Here is a 14,807-nt window from a genome sequence, read left to right as displayed (position 1 = left end):
GGGTTGTGGCCTGGTGGGGGGGGGAGGGGGGGTCCGACTCCGGGGGTGGGGGGGGCCTCCGCTGTGGCCTGGCCTGCGACGGGGCCTACCGATTGGCAGGCCAGCCTCTCGGGCTGGGGGCCTCTTTTGCTCCACGCCGGCCCCTGTAGCCCTACATCATTTTGAGTCGGGGCCGGCGCGGAGAAGGAAGCAACCACGCATGCGCGCAATCACACCAGTCACAGTGCGCATGCTCGCATTTGCGGCGGTCGTAGCGCACATACGATGACCAGCAGGACCCATTTGCCGCCGGTATCGGCAACTGGAGCGGCGTGGGTTACTCCAGTGCCGTGCTGGCCTCCTGAAGGGCTGGGAATCGCTGCTCCTGGGGGCCTGTTGTCACCGTTATAAAACGCGACGGCGTTTACGACGGGTCAACACTTAGCCCCAGGATCAGAGAATCCGTGCCAAGTTTTTGTTTACTGCTGTTTTTTCTGCTTCTGCGACCTCAAATAAGTTAAAGGAAGGATGTAAGCTGGCCTATTACCAGTGCTGGAGAGGGGGATGGGGAGCTCTTTCACTCTTCTTCTGTGCTCTTTGTCAGTGTGACTTTATGGTATAATTATTCCTGCCTTTGAGTGTCTACCGCTGGGAGCTGCAGGAGGGGGAGAGAGAGCCAGAGTGACCCGAATGTTGCTGCAGCTGCCAGAAGGCTGTGTGTCTGTTTTCTGCCATCTCTTTTGCTTCTGTGCCCTGAAATAAGGAAGGGGAGGGATTGAGATGAACGACTGCCAGTGCTGGCAAAGGGGAAGGTTGGTGGCCCAATTCAACTGCGCAAATCGCTGCAGGTATTGAAGAACTGCTTTTGCAGCTTGCTGATTACTTTATTGTTCTGTTGACTGTTTAATGTCTGGAAGCTCTGCTTTTTCTTGCTACCACCTCTTTTACTTCTGTTACCTGGAGTAAGGGAAGGGAGGAAGTCAGATGACCTGCTGCTGGTGCTGGAGGAGGGGAAGGGTGGCGGCCCATTTGAACTGAACAACTTGCTGAAGGTTTTGAAGAAATGCTTTTGCAGATTGTTGGTAACTGTATTAACCTGTTGACTGTTAACTGTGTGATGTTATGCATAAAGCAATTCTGTACATAATGTTATGCACAACCTCCGACCACTAGGTGACAGTGTAAACCCACCACATGGCTCTGGGGAGTTGGGAGTAGGTCGTGTTGGAGGATAGATGTATTTTCAGTAGCTCGACACTAGTTAATTAGTGTTAGTGGTTTATTGTTTTATTTAATCCTAGTTATCTTAATCGCGTAGTTATTTCATAGGAGGCTGTGTGTTTGTCTGCCGCCGCCTCTTTCGCTTCTGCGATTTGGAGCGTGGAAAGGGAGGATGTATTAACCTGATACCAGTGCTGGAGATGGGGAAGGGGTCCTCTTTCGCCCTTCTACCGTGCTCGGCATCAGTGTGACTTTCCAGTGCAATTTTCCACAGTTGCGAGTCTACTGCTGGGAGCTGTGGGAGGGGAGGGAGAGGTAGATTGCTCCAAATGAGTAATTTGCTGAAGGTGTTGAGTGTGGCGCTAACAATTGCACACAAAGACTCGAATCGGTACAGGAGAGGCTTTATTACAGTGAGATGCTATTCCTTCGGCTGCAGCTGTAGAATGGCATCTCAGGGAAACTTATGAATATTTATACTGCTCTCTGTGGGCGGAGCTAGCCGGCAGGGGCTTACCAGAAAACCTGTAATACAGGTACTGTCGTACATCCCCTAATGCAAGCACACACATATATATACAATGGTAGATCACCACATTGAAGAAATGCTTTTACAGATTGCTGGTTACTTTATTGTACTGTTGACTGTTTAATGTCTGGAGGGCATGTTTTTGTTTGCTGCCGCTTCTTTTGCTTCTGTGGTCTGGAGCAAGGAAAGAGACAATGTAAGGTGACCTGCTACCAGCACTGGAGAAGGGGAAGAGGTGCTGTTTCTCCCTTCAGGCATTCTCTGTGTTGGTGTGATTTTCCTGTGTGATGTTCCACTGTTGAGAGGCTACTGCAGGAAGCTGCGGTAGGGGGAGAGAGGTGTATCGATCCAAATGAACAACTTTTTTTTAACATTTAGAGTACCCAATTAATTTTTTTCAATTAAGGGGCAATTTAGCATGGCCAATCCACCTACCATGCACATCTTTTGGGTTGTGGGGGTGAAACCCATGCAAACACAGGGAGAATGTGCAAACTCCATATGGACAGTGACCCAGAGCCGGGATCAAACCTGGGACCTCAGCGCCGTGAGACAGCAATGCTAACCACTGTGCCACCGGGTTGCCTCCAAATGAGCAACTTGATGAAGATGTTGAAGAAATGCTTCTGCAGATTGCTGGTCACTTTATTATACTGTTGACTGTTTAAAGTTTAGTGTCTGGAGGCCGGGTTTTTGTTTCCTGCCTCCTCTTTTTCTTCTGTGGCCTGGAGCAAGGAAAGAGACGGTGTAAGGTGACCTGCTGCCAGCACTGGAGCAGGGAAAGGGGTGCTCTTTCTTTTGGTATGCTCTGCATCAATGTGACTTTCCGATGTGACTTTCCACTGTTGAGAGTCCACTGCAGGGACCTGCGGCAGAGGGAGGCAGGAGCGGATCAATTCAAACGAGTACCTTGATGAAGGTGTTGAAGAAATGCTTTGCAGGTTACCGGTGATTTTATTGTACTGTTGACTGTATAATGTTTAATGTCCGGTGGTCATGCATTTGTTCGCTGCCGCCTCATTTGCTTCTGCGGTCTGGAGCGAGGAAAGTGTATTGATGCAAGATGACCTGATGCCGGCACTGGAGAAGGGGAAGGAGTGCTCTTTCTCACTTCTGGTGTGCTCTGTGTTGGTGTGATTTTCCAGTGTGATTTTCCACTATTAAGAATCTACTACTGGGAGCTGCGGGAGTGGTAGAGAGAGGTGGATTGGTCCTAACAAACAACTTGATGAAGGTGTTGAAGAAATGCTTTTCCAGAATGCTGGTGACTTTATTGTATTGCTGATTGTTTAATGCCTGGAGGCTGTTTGTTTATTTGCTGCTGCCTCTTTTGCTCCTGTGGCTAGAGCAAGGAAAAGGATGATGTAAGTTGGCCTGCTATCAGCACTGGAGAATGGGAAGTGGGTGTTCTTGCTCTCTTCTGGCATGCTCTGAGAGCTTCAGTGTGACTTTCTGATGTGACTTTCCACTGTTGAGGGCCTATTGCTGGGAGCTGTGGGAGTGGAAGAGGCAGATTGATTCAAATGAGCAACTTGATGAAGGTGTTGAAGAAATGCTTTTGCAGATTGTTGGCATCTTTATTATACTGTTGACTGTTTAATGTTTAAAGTGTGTTTGATTTTCTTTGTATAAATGCACTTTTATAGTTTTTTGTTTGTACCGATATTCTGTAGCGAAAATATGCTTGCGTGTGTATGGAATGGTACATGTTCCTTGCACCTTAATGTGATATATGTACTCCGGCACCGAGGTCCCAGGTTCGATCCCAGCTCTGGGTCACTGTCCGTGTGGAGGTTGCACATTCTCCCCATGTTTGCGTGGGTTTTGCTCCCACAACCCAAAAGATGTGCAGGGTAGGTGGATTGGCCACGCTAAATTGCCCCTTAATTGGAAAAAAAAATGCATTGGGTATTCTAAATTAAAAAATATATATATGAAAAGTGATATATGGACTCTTTAGTAGTTTGTTTTCACCTGTTTGTATAAAGGTACAGTTGACCGTTTAATAAACAAAATATTCTCAAGTGCCTTCTCATGGGTATACATGCCATGTTTCAAATGAGTTTTATTGCATGGCACCAGAGCATCAGGGAGTTGCTTTCATGAACAGGAAGGGGTTCCACTCCTTGCATGTCCAACTCGTGTGCGACCACAACCTCCAGATCATGCACATGTGTGTACACTTCCCAGGGGGTGTGCACGACAGCTACACTCTGCAACATTTGGAGATCCCCGGAGTCTTTGAGATCCACCCCAGAATAAAAGGTTGGTTCCTGGGGGATGAGGGGAACCCGATGAGGTCCTGGCTGATGTTGCCAGTGTGGAGACTGGAGACGGATGCTGAGACCCCATATAAGAAGGCCAATGTTGCCACCCGTGCTGTCATTGAGCAGTGCATCAGACTGCTCAAAATGTGGTTCCGATGGCTGGAACGCTCGGTGGTGACTGCAGTAAACTCCCCAGAGGGTCTCCGCTTTTGGTGGTCTGCTGTGCCCTCCACAATCTGGTACAGCAGCAGGGCGACATGCTGGAGGAAGAGGAGGAGGGACATGCGGCCTCATCTGAGGTCAATGAGGAGGGGCTGGGGCAGAAGGGGTATTGTGAGCCACATGCTTAATGCATTAGAGGGGTTTATGGCAGGTGGCATGTGTGGCATGGAAGGGTTGTGCTGGTGGGTGCCAGGGTGTGGCACAGGCACAGTGATATGCTGTGGGGTACTTGCGAGGTGCCAGTCGGCGACTTGCTGGGGGATGGCGGTGGTCAGGGGGTGACAGGCGGTTCTAATGTCAGGGGCTGGTATTAACTTACCCTTGTGGCCTGGTGGAGGTCATTGGTCTTCTTCCTGCACTGGACGCCTGTCTTCCCGATTACGCTGCCCGAACTGACTGCCGCTGCCACTGCCTCCCGTGCGACATTGGCAGCCCCGTCGCTGGTCTTCCGACTCCCTCTGGGGAATAGGGTGCCCCGTCTCGCCTTAACAGCATCCAGCAGCCTGGCCAGGCTGGCATCCCCAAATCGTGCTGTTGCCATGTGTCACCTAGGAGCTGGTCAGAAAGGAGGATTTTATGAGCAGCTTCCCCCTTGTTAGCAGGGAACTGCTGGGTGCGGTCGAGGCGATTCAGCTGGCAGGACAGCCAGTTCCACCGTGAAGCTCAGGGGGATCATTTCCGTCACTAAGTGCCATTAAATACGGGCCACGGTCTCACCGGTTCAGCCATCGGGAAGCACCCGGGAAGTCACGCCCGATACGGCACTTGGAACCTTAAATCGCACCCATAATGTGTAGTTTCAGGATTAATCCACTGTTAGCCAATACTTAGTGTATGCTTAAGCAATCAACTATGCTTCATAGCCCATAAAAGGCTTCCCATAGAGATTGAAGATACCTCCAAATAATGTATTCATATATAACTAATCTATTCAATTATGATGATAATTAATAGAAACCATCTGGGATATTCCTTGAGACAGTATTCTCTGAAACATACTCCAATGCTAAACTGGATGCAAAATTAAATGACTTATGGTGATTTAGCTTCATTCTGACCCACAAGGCCCGTAGCATTTTGTATTTTACTGGAAATACAATAGAGGTCTCTATTTTTATTCCTTCTCATACAGCTTAATGTATGTCAGTATGATGTATGTGTTCTTTTATGCTTCGTCCTTCTCTGTGCATTCTTAGCATTGCTGGTGGATGCTTTGATGTAGATAGTACAGTGAGAAAAACTGAAAGCCATTAATCAACCATTGCAAGTTCATAGCTGCAGCTTCCCTGTATTTTATCCACTGACCTTCATTACCTCATTGACTTGGTGCTATTTACACCCACACAAAATTGATAATCTTTTGGGGGAAGTGTAATTTTACATAAAAAGAAATGTTTAGCGATGCAGTTCCATTGGGAAAACTCAACATAGAAAAAGGAATCTGAAAGACTTCTGTTTTTATGTAAACTAACCACAAACCTAAACTTAAAAAAAGAGAGAAAGCAGATTCAAGGTTACAATTAATTGTGGATTGACAGAAAATAGTCTGAAAAGGTTAATGACCTTCCACAGCAGCGCTGGGACACAACTCTCTAATGACTGAAATGACAGAGCTCACGTGTGTCCAATGCTATAGACCAGGGAGTGACCTTGAATATCAAACCACAAATTAACCATCTCCTGTTGAAGAAGATAGTGGCAGAAAATGAGGGTATACGATTATAAGAGATGAATTAAATCAGTTCATTCTGAATTAAAACAAGCAATAGAATCAAATGCTGACAGGTAGTTTTTAATCCACTATTATTCTTTTTCCAAAATAAATGTTTGCGCTGCGTGATATCTTACAGACCAGTCCACAGATCAGCTTACCTTTCTGGTTCTCTGTACAACTGGCTCCTTGGAGGCATGCAAGACTATTTCGAAACTGCGGAAATTGTTGTTAAAATGAAGACTCTCCTGCGTGCTGGGGATGTTTCAGGCACCTCAGAAATGTTGTTACAAGCCCTTCATTTGATATAAAATCCATTCATAAGCCATATAACTGGAAATATGTTTATATATTACAAAGTGTAGGTGACTACTGAGAAAGGAGCGTGTTACCTTGACATGAAGGTGAGTTGAAAGGTCTGGAGGGTAGCCTATGTCAACTCATTCATTGTACTTTTATTCTCCTTTGACATACCATCTCACCTAAATAGCTCCACCATGACCACCCAGCTAAGGCCGGGGCTTCACTTTGTGAGCCATGGTAGGGCCCAGGCACATTCCCCGACTCCTCTGTATGTTTGAATTTCAATATTTAATGTAGAATAGGATTATTTGACTTTACTTTTTCAGTCTTAGGAAGGATAATTGACAAAATGTCCACCCAATGGAAGTGAGAAGTATTATTGTAATTGGGGATAAATCTTCAAGGCAAGTAAGCTCACTCTGTCAATTCATCAGCTGGTAACCAAAATTGGTGTTTTCTTTCATAATTACCCTTCAGTATTATGTTTTGAAAATTATATATTTTAATTGAATTACAATTATATTTAATTAAAGTGCCACTCAGTAACAGCAGCAATATTTTTGATGCTGCATTGACAATAGTCAATTTAGAGTTAACCAAATGCAGTGAACAGCGAATCTAATGAATCCTGTACCTAAACACTGAACACGAACATAACGATGATCGAACAGCCTCTCAGTACAGACATACATTGCAGAGGTTGCTGCCGAGCACATGATTTGTACATGCAGTACTCGGGGAATATATTTTCAGAGCTGACAAGTATCAAAATGCATCTATTTCCGTGAGGTTTGTTGGAGCGAGTGGATTAACCCAGTCGTCGTCTTCACCCATATTTCTTATAGTGCTCGATACTAGAATGTTGTTTTAAATGTTTTGGATTAAAAGAATAGTTGGATTTTGGAAATTCTCCGTGATTTTACTGCAGAAAAAGTAAAATGACCTTTGATACTTCCAGTGAGATTGTGGGAAGGGTCAAAAACACTGAGAGACTCAGGACAGTAACCCACACAACACTTGGCAAAACAAACATAATGATATCTGTACACAGAAGGAAAGCATCATGTGTCTCAATAAATAAAAGACAATATTGAAAAGAATGCAAAACTTTTTTCTTCGTTAATTTTGCTTAAAACATCTGGGGTCCATCATGACATAAATGACTTGAAATCTCATTCATGAGCCAAGAAATTTTAAGGAAACTGAGGAATCATGACACCAATCTAGGTCCCTCTGAGAAGGCAGCCAACATTGAACAAAGGGAATATGACAAGCTTTGCACCTGGGAAGCAGCAACTGAAGTTCAACATGCGAGAGTATAGGGTTCCAGATCTTGGAACACTGCAACCTATTCTGCAGTAGCATTGGGATATACTGATGGGAGTGAGAGAACTGAATAAAACAGCAGCCAATCTGCTAACCGGGTGAGATACCCTCAATCACGACACAGGAGAGAAGATAGATGATTCAAAGGCTTCAATCATCTGAGAACTGTACAGCAGCCGAGAAGTGTGCTCATCACATGCTGCCAAGTGAGCCTCATCTTATATACCGTTTCCTGGGGGCGGAGCCAGAGGCGGAGTCCCCCAGGGTTCCAAGCCCAGTCTTAAAGGGCCAATGCATTAAAGGTAAGGTACCGTTATAGCAGCTACTGATAACATTCATCACACCGGGAAATTAACTATTGACAAAAAATTGCATTTATATAATATCTTTCACAATAAAGATGCTTCAAGGCATTTCATAGTGAACATAAATGCCAAGCCAGGAAGACGGAGATAGGAAGGGTAATAAAAGTTAGATTGTTGAAGAGATTGGTCTGCAGGAGGTTTTTAAAGGTGGAGAGAAGAAACAACATTTAGGACGAGTGTTCCGCAGAGTACTCCCATAGGCCTAAAGGTTGTGACACTATAGTTGGGTCAAAGAAGAAGAGATACACAGAAGGCCTGTGTCAGAGGTATGTCCTGTTCATAATATGACTGGAGGGCAATTGTGGAGATCGGGTAGGGCAAGGAAGCTAGAGACTGAGTGCAAAAACAAAGCCGATGGGATATTCAGGAATCTGCTGTAGGCCAACAAGGCGGTAAATGATGTCAGGAGATGCAGCAAAACCCTGATCAATTTGGAGGGCGAAGGAGCCATAAGAGATGCTTTGAACTAATATTGCCAGAGGAAAGAAAAATGAGAGTAAAATGGTCAGCCCAGAAACCATAGGTGTATGTAGAATAATAGAATAATCGTTTATTGTCACAAGTAGGCTTCAATGAAGTTACTGTGAAAAGCCCCTAGTCTCCGCATTCGGGCGACTATTAGGAGAGGCTGATATGGGAATTGAACCTGCGCTGCTGGCATTGTTCTGCATTACAAGCCAGCTGTTTAGCCCACCGTGCTATAGGAGGTGGAGAAGCTGGGGGATAATCTAGACAAATGGCAAAGAAGGAAAAAAACAAATTGGAAAACGGCAATAAAAGAAAAAAATGTTAAAGCATCTTAATCCCTAGAGAATCTTGTGTCCCCACCTGCGGAGAATCGGGATTGTCCTGTCCTGCTGCTGGGAATGGGACTCAGGTGTGAATCTCACTCCATAACCATGCAAAACATGCATGGCGGAGAGGTCGCCAAATACTGTCAGAATCCAGGAATCAGCCCTCACAATGTCAATCTTGCAACGCCCCACTGACCAGGAGGGTCATCCTACCCCCACAATAATGAGCCAACCCCCCCCCCCAGCACGCATGCATGAGAGTGACCTGACTTCCCCATACTGAAGCCCCTCCCACTAACCTCCACAGCCCCACCCCCTAGACTTCCCCATCAGGCCCCACACTCAAACCCCACCCATCAGTCGCCCCATTAGAGACGCCTATCTGTCACCTCCATCAGACCCCTCACCAGATCCCCCCATTAGTCACCCCTGTCTGAAAGCGGAGGAGTAGTCCAGGCAGTATGATGAAAAATCACTGCATTCTCATTTACCCTTTCCTAACATCTGCTGCCACAGAAAAAATCTTTAAAGCAGCAACTGTTCCAATTGTCGGAGGCTTCCTCAAAAGCCCACAACACTTGAAAGAGCTACAGATTACCTGACAACCTTTGAAGTGCAAAAGTCCCATTCAATATCACTGGGAACCTTTCACTAGCCTGTGATTGACCATGTTATGGGTCAGGCACAGCTGCTTGGTGGATTGTTTATTGATGTTTCCCTTCACGTTTGAATGCATCTTGATGCTGATCACAATGATTATTAACACTCTTGCTATGATTGACAGCTCCTCACCAGATCAAAGGGAGCTAAGTGCCTTCTGCTGTGAAAAAGTGGTGCAACCACTTAACTGCTGTTAATGTGGTGAGGAGCTATCATTTATAGCAAGAGGGTTTATAAGCAGTGTAGATAGCAGCAAAGCAGGATAATGGAAATGCATTCAAGCATGAAGGGAAAGATCAGTGACAATAAAACTGTCAATCATTGGCTCGTGAAATATATTGCTGTGTGAACTTGAATGGAAGATTTGCATTTCAATGATTGTCAAGGGATTTGAAGTCCTTTCACGTATTCTGGGCTTTCGATAAGGCTCTGATACTTGTAACAAATGCTGCTGTAAAGACTTTTGTTTCAAGCAGGTGATAGGAAAGGGTAAATGAAATGCAGTGATCCTTCACTATAATAATAATAGTAATAATAATCTTTATTAGTGGCACAGTAAGCTTACATTAACATTGTAGTGAAGTTACTGTGAAAATCTCCAAGTCGCCACACTCTGGCACCTGTTCAAGTACACAGAGGGAGAATTCACCTAACAGCACGTCTTTCTGGACTTGTGAGAGGAAACTGGAGCACCCAAAGAAAACCCACCCAGACACAGGGAGAACGTGCAGACTCTGCACAAACAGTGACCCAAGCTGGGAATCGAACCCAGGTTTCTGTCGCTGTGAAGCAACAGTGCTAACCGCTGTGCTACCGTGCAGCCCAAATATTGCCTGGACTGTTCTTCAGCTTTCAGGCAGGGGTGGCTGATGGGAGGTCTGAAAGGGGGCTGTGGGGGGGAATCTAACTCCCAGGACCGTTAGGGGACTGCCACCTGCAGCCTGGCAGCAGGACATTTCATCAGTGTATTGACCCCCCCCTCGGGCTCTACCACAGCAGGACTGCGCTAGCTAACTTTGCACCAAAGCCCACCTCGTGGATTTCTTGATGAGGAGGTCGGAGCATCACGCTGGAGAGATGTGAATATGCATGCTGAACATTGATTTACATGTTCCTGCCAGTGCGGGGTGGGTAGCATGCTGCCGCGGGGCACCAAACCCGTTTTTCAGCGGTGTTCCAGACTCTGCCTGACCGGGAATCCCAATTGGAGCGGAGGTTAATGGAGACTCCCAGCTATGTATTCTACTCCTGATAGTCCAGTGTTATTTTCATGTTAAAAATAGAATCATCCAATTAATTGAATTCAGGAAAGAAAATTTGCATTTATTTAACATTTTTCATGACTTAGAGCATCCCAAAGCATTTCAGAGCCAATTAAGTTTTGTTTTAGAAGTGTAATCATTGTAATAACCAAGAACAATTCAGCAGATAATTTGCACAGAAGGTCCCACAATTTGGAAGTTGGATAAATGACCAGATAATCTCTTGAATCAGGCATTATGAAGGCAAGAGGGTCAAGGCACTTATTGGCATAGCAGGAGGTCGATCCCGGTGGCCCCCTGCGGTGACCATGCCTTGCAGGCTCTCCTCCTCCAGGCATCTCGAACAAGGTAGGAGGTCCTCTTCCGCATTGACGTTCTTCAATTAACCAGGCTAGACTAGATGGAGGTGACAGAGAAGGCCACCAGACATAGGGTCATCTGGAGACCCTGGCTGCAAACATGTTAACAACTTCCTCTCCTCCGACAAAGGGAGTACCCCACACCTCGGTTCCCTTAGTGCCATGATTGAGGAGGTAGAGTTCACGCAGTCAGTGGTAATAGGGCGAGACTGCATGAGCTGCTATGAAATGAATGGATTCAGCTCATTCAATGGGTATGAGTTTGCCAGTCCCTTAAAAGGTCACTGCAGAATGGCCACATGGCTCCAAAATTAACAGTAGGCTGGCAACTGCTTAGTTACTGTGGGGTAACCATCATTCCTCCTCATAGTGTTGTAGGACAAGTAACCTTCCTCTTCTTTGTTCCTGCAGGAGAAGACTGCCTGCACTAATGTGAAAGAAAGGGCCCAGACTGGTAACGGTGTCACAATTCTTGTTTATCTGATGGCCGTGGAAGAGGAGGCTCTAGAATCGGGAAGGCAACATGCCAGCTGTTCCATCACAGATAGTGAGATAGGAGGACAGGTGCAAGAGGGTGAGGGGGCAAAATGGAACTTTAGACAACCACGAGGGGTGATGTTCCTGTCTCCTACGTCAGCCTGAATGGCAACCAATTTTGGAGGCTCATGTTTGGAAGTGCAAAACTCTTTGACCTTTCTGTTCCCCCTCTGGGTCATCCATAAGAACAGAGAACAGCCACCTGCAGAGGCCAGTCATCCATCTCTGAGGAGGTGGAGGGATACTCAGAGGTTGCAGTGTCACATCATCCAACGCCTCCCCCCACACTCTCCACTACCAAAGGTACTCTCACATTGGCTGTATGCAGTTGCATTTAGATTCCATGTCACATCCGGTGAGAGCAGCACACATGTGCTTAGCCAGCTGACAGATGCTGTGACGATTAAGGTCATTGTGACTCAAAATGAGGGAAGCAAGGCTCTATGCCAAAGGTGTGTAGGTTAGGTGGATTGGCTTTGCTAAATTATCCCTTATTCTCCCAAAGATTAGGTGGGGTTACTGGGTTGTGAGGAAATGGGTCACGATAGGGTGTTCTTTCAGAGGGCTGTTGCAGATTCGATGGGCCAAATGGCCTCCTTCTGCACTGTCGGATTCGATGATTAGTTGTAGTCTTCCAAAATTCCTTACATTCTGGAAAGCTCCCAGCATTTTGGAAAATTGCAAAGTAACACCTTGGTTCAAGAAGGGAGTCAGAAAGCAGGAAACTACAAGCCAGTTAGCCTAAAGTCTGTCATTGGAAGAATGCTGGAATCTATACTAAGAAAGTAGTAGTAAGACATTGAGAAAATTATAATGCAATCAAACAGTGTCAACCTTGTTTCATGAAAGGGAATCAAATTTATTCAAGGGGCTAGATTTTCCATTTTTGAGACTATGTCCCTACGCCGTTGTGAAAACTGTGGTCTTTTATGCCAGAAAAACTGGCGTCAAAAGGCCACAGATTCACAGCCTTGCAGGAGGCTGGCAGACAGCTGTCGTGGAGCTCGCAGCTTCAGCTGCCGATACGGCCCCCTGCACTTCCGGGTCAGAGGCCACACATGTGCACGGTGGCAGCCTCCAGCGGCCACGCTGTGCTCCATGGCGGACTCAGACCGCGGAGCTGAATGCCGAAATAGTGCCCCCGATCGGCCGCTCGCTTGACCCGGACCGCCCGCACAATGAAAGCCCAGTCCCAAATGAGGCCCCGCCCTCCATTTGGCCCGCCCCGACCGTGGTGGCCGCGGACTGAGTCTGCAGCCGCCCCGCCAGTATCACGGACGGTGGGACCACATTAGAAATACGCTGTTGGGACTTTGGGCGGAGAATAGCGGGTCTCCAGCAATGGCTGCAGGTGGTGGTAATGCGTCACGCGTATTCCCCAAGTACGTCGCTTTTCAGAAGACGGAGAATCGTGGAACCGGTGCCGGTCCCAATTTCATGCGTGAAACTGGATTCTCCACCCCACCGCCGAACGCGATTTTGCCGTCAGTGCGCGGAGAATCCAACCCAAGATCTTTGAGAATGTAAGAAGCAGGGTAGATAAAGGGGAACGATTGTGTGTCGTGTATTTGGATTTCTAATAAAATGCCACATTAAAGGTTACTATACAAGATAAGTGCTATTGGTGTTCAGTTAATATGTTAGCTTGGACAGACAATTATCAGAAAACAGAGAGTCAGAATAAATGGGTCATTTTCAAGTCAGCAACAATATTACAGTGAATTGCCACAGGGATCAATGTTGGGGTCTTTACTACTCATGATCTATATTAATGAATTGCATGAAGGGATCGTGTGTTACAAAGGTAATGTAAGAGAGCCATTTGCAAGGAGGACACCAAGGGTGATATTTAATGGAGGTGATGGGGTCTCACCAGCTAGCTGGAGAGTTGGTGAGAGGCCCTCCCCATCTCCATTATGAAAGGTCATCTTATTAAGTACTGGTCAGGTGCTGAACTAAGTCTTTCCCAGGGTCAAGGATTTCTGGGGCAGACGTCCAGCCAATGAGAGGCTTGCAGCTCTTCATTGATTGGCAGCATCTCGGGAGAGGCAGTAGCTGTCATGGATACGATACCCACTTGAGGTCTGAGATCGCCATGGACAGAGCAGTTTCACCTTGACATTCAATGGCATTAACATCGCTGAATCCCCCACAATCGACATCCTGGAGGTTACCATTGACCAGAAACTGAACTGGACTAGCCATATAAATGATCTGGCTACAAGATCAAGTCAGAGGCTAGGAATCCTGCAGCGAGTAACTCACCCCCTGACTCCCCAAAGCCTGTCGAGCATATACAGGGCACAAGTCAGGAATGTGATGGGATACTCTCCACTTGCCTGGATGAGTGCAGCTCCAACAACACTCAAGTAGCTCAACACCACCCAGGACAAAGCAGCCCCTCTAATTGCTCCCTCTTCCACAAACATTCAACCCCTCCACCACCAGCGAATAGTGGCAGCATGTGTACCATCTACAAGATGCACTACAGTAACTCACCAAGGTTCCTGAGACAATACCTTCCAAATCCAGGACCACTACCATCTCGAGGGACAAATCGGTGAATGATGGCAGGAGGGGTGTTGCTGAGTGGGGCAGGGGTGTCAAGGGGGAGGGAGAGATTGGTAGCTGGAAGCAAGGGCAGGGAGGTAGCTCACAGGAAACCCCCCTTCCCAATGCTTGATCCTTCGACCAGACACTGACTGACTTTGAATGAGGACTCCCTTCCCTAAGACTCCGCAAGAAACCCTGGCAAGATTTGATATTCAATCTCCTGGCAAGGTGACTCTGCAGCCTGCTGCTGGGTTAAATATGGCAGCAGGGAACAAGGCGTTTAAATGGGCATTAATTGTCCTAAAGGGCCCCAATTGGTGGTGGGGCAGGAATACCATCCACGAGTCTTCCTGTCATGGACTTAATTGGGGCACTGGCACAAAGGCAGCTGGGTCCGCACCTGCCAGCCTCCCAGCTGATTAAATGCTCCCACCAACCTCACCACGGGGGGGGGGGGGGGGGGGGGGGGGGGCATCAAATTCTGCCTCAATCGTCTGCAAATTGATATGTAGTAAGAGACTGGACAGGTGGAGTACAATGTGAGAAAATATGACGTTGGTCGGAATTGTCCAGCTGTTGGGATTCTCTTTTCCCATTGGCAGCGCGCCCCAACCCACGGGTTTCCCAGCAGCATGGGGTGGCTTCACTGGGAATTCCCCTTGACACGTGGCAGGAGGTGAGAATCTCACTGCCAGTGAACGGCACGCCACCAAGAAATA

At 46.9% G+C, this 14,807-nt stretch overlaps 1 long non-coding RNA gene across 1 annotated transcript in view; it reads left to right on the top strand.

Annotated features, from left to right (window-relative positions):
• The first annotated feature begins 570 nt into the window (after window positions 1–570).
• Window positions 571–14,807, top strand: part of LOC119972952 — an 82,303-nt gene continuing 68,066 nt past the window's right edge. Inside the window, exon 1 of the long non-coding RNA XR_005462191.1 lies at window positions 571–827. This is a non-coding gene — a long non-coding RNA (uncharacterized LOC119972952). The remainder of the gene's footprint in view (window positions 828–14,807) is intronic.

The sequence above is a fragment of the Scyliorhinus canicula genome, chromosome 10, assembly GCF_902713615.1.
Source record: "Scyliorhinus canicula chromosome 10, sScyCan1.1, whole genome shotgun sequence".
Classification (NCBI taxonomy): Eukaryota; Metazoa; Chordata; class Chondrichthyes; order Carcharhiniformes; family Scyliorhinidae; genus Scyliorhinus; species Scyliorhinus canicula.
The sequence above is the reverse complement of the archived record's forward strand: the minus strand, read 5'-3'. Positions and strand labels throughout refer to the sequence as shown.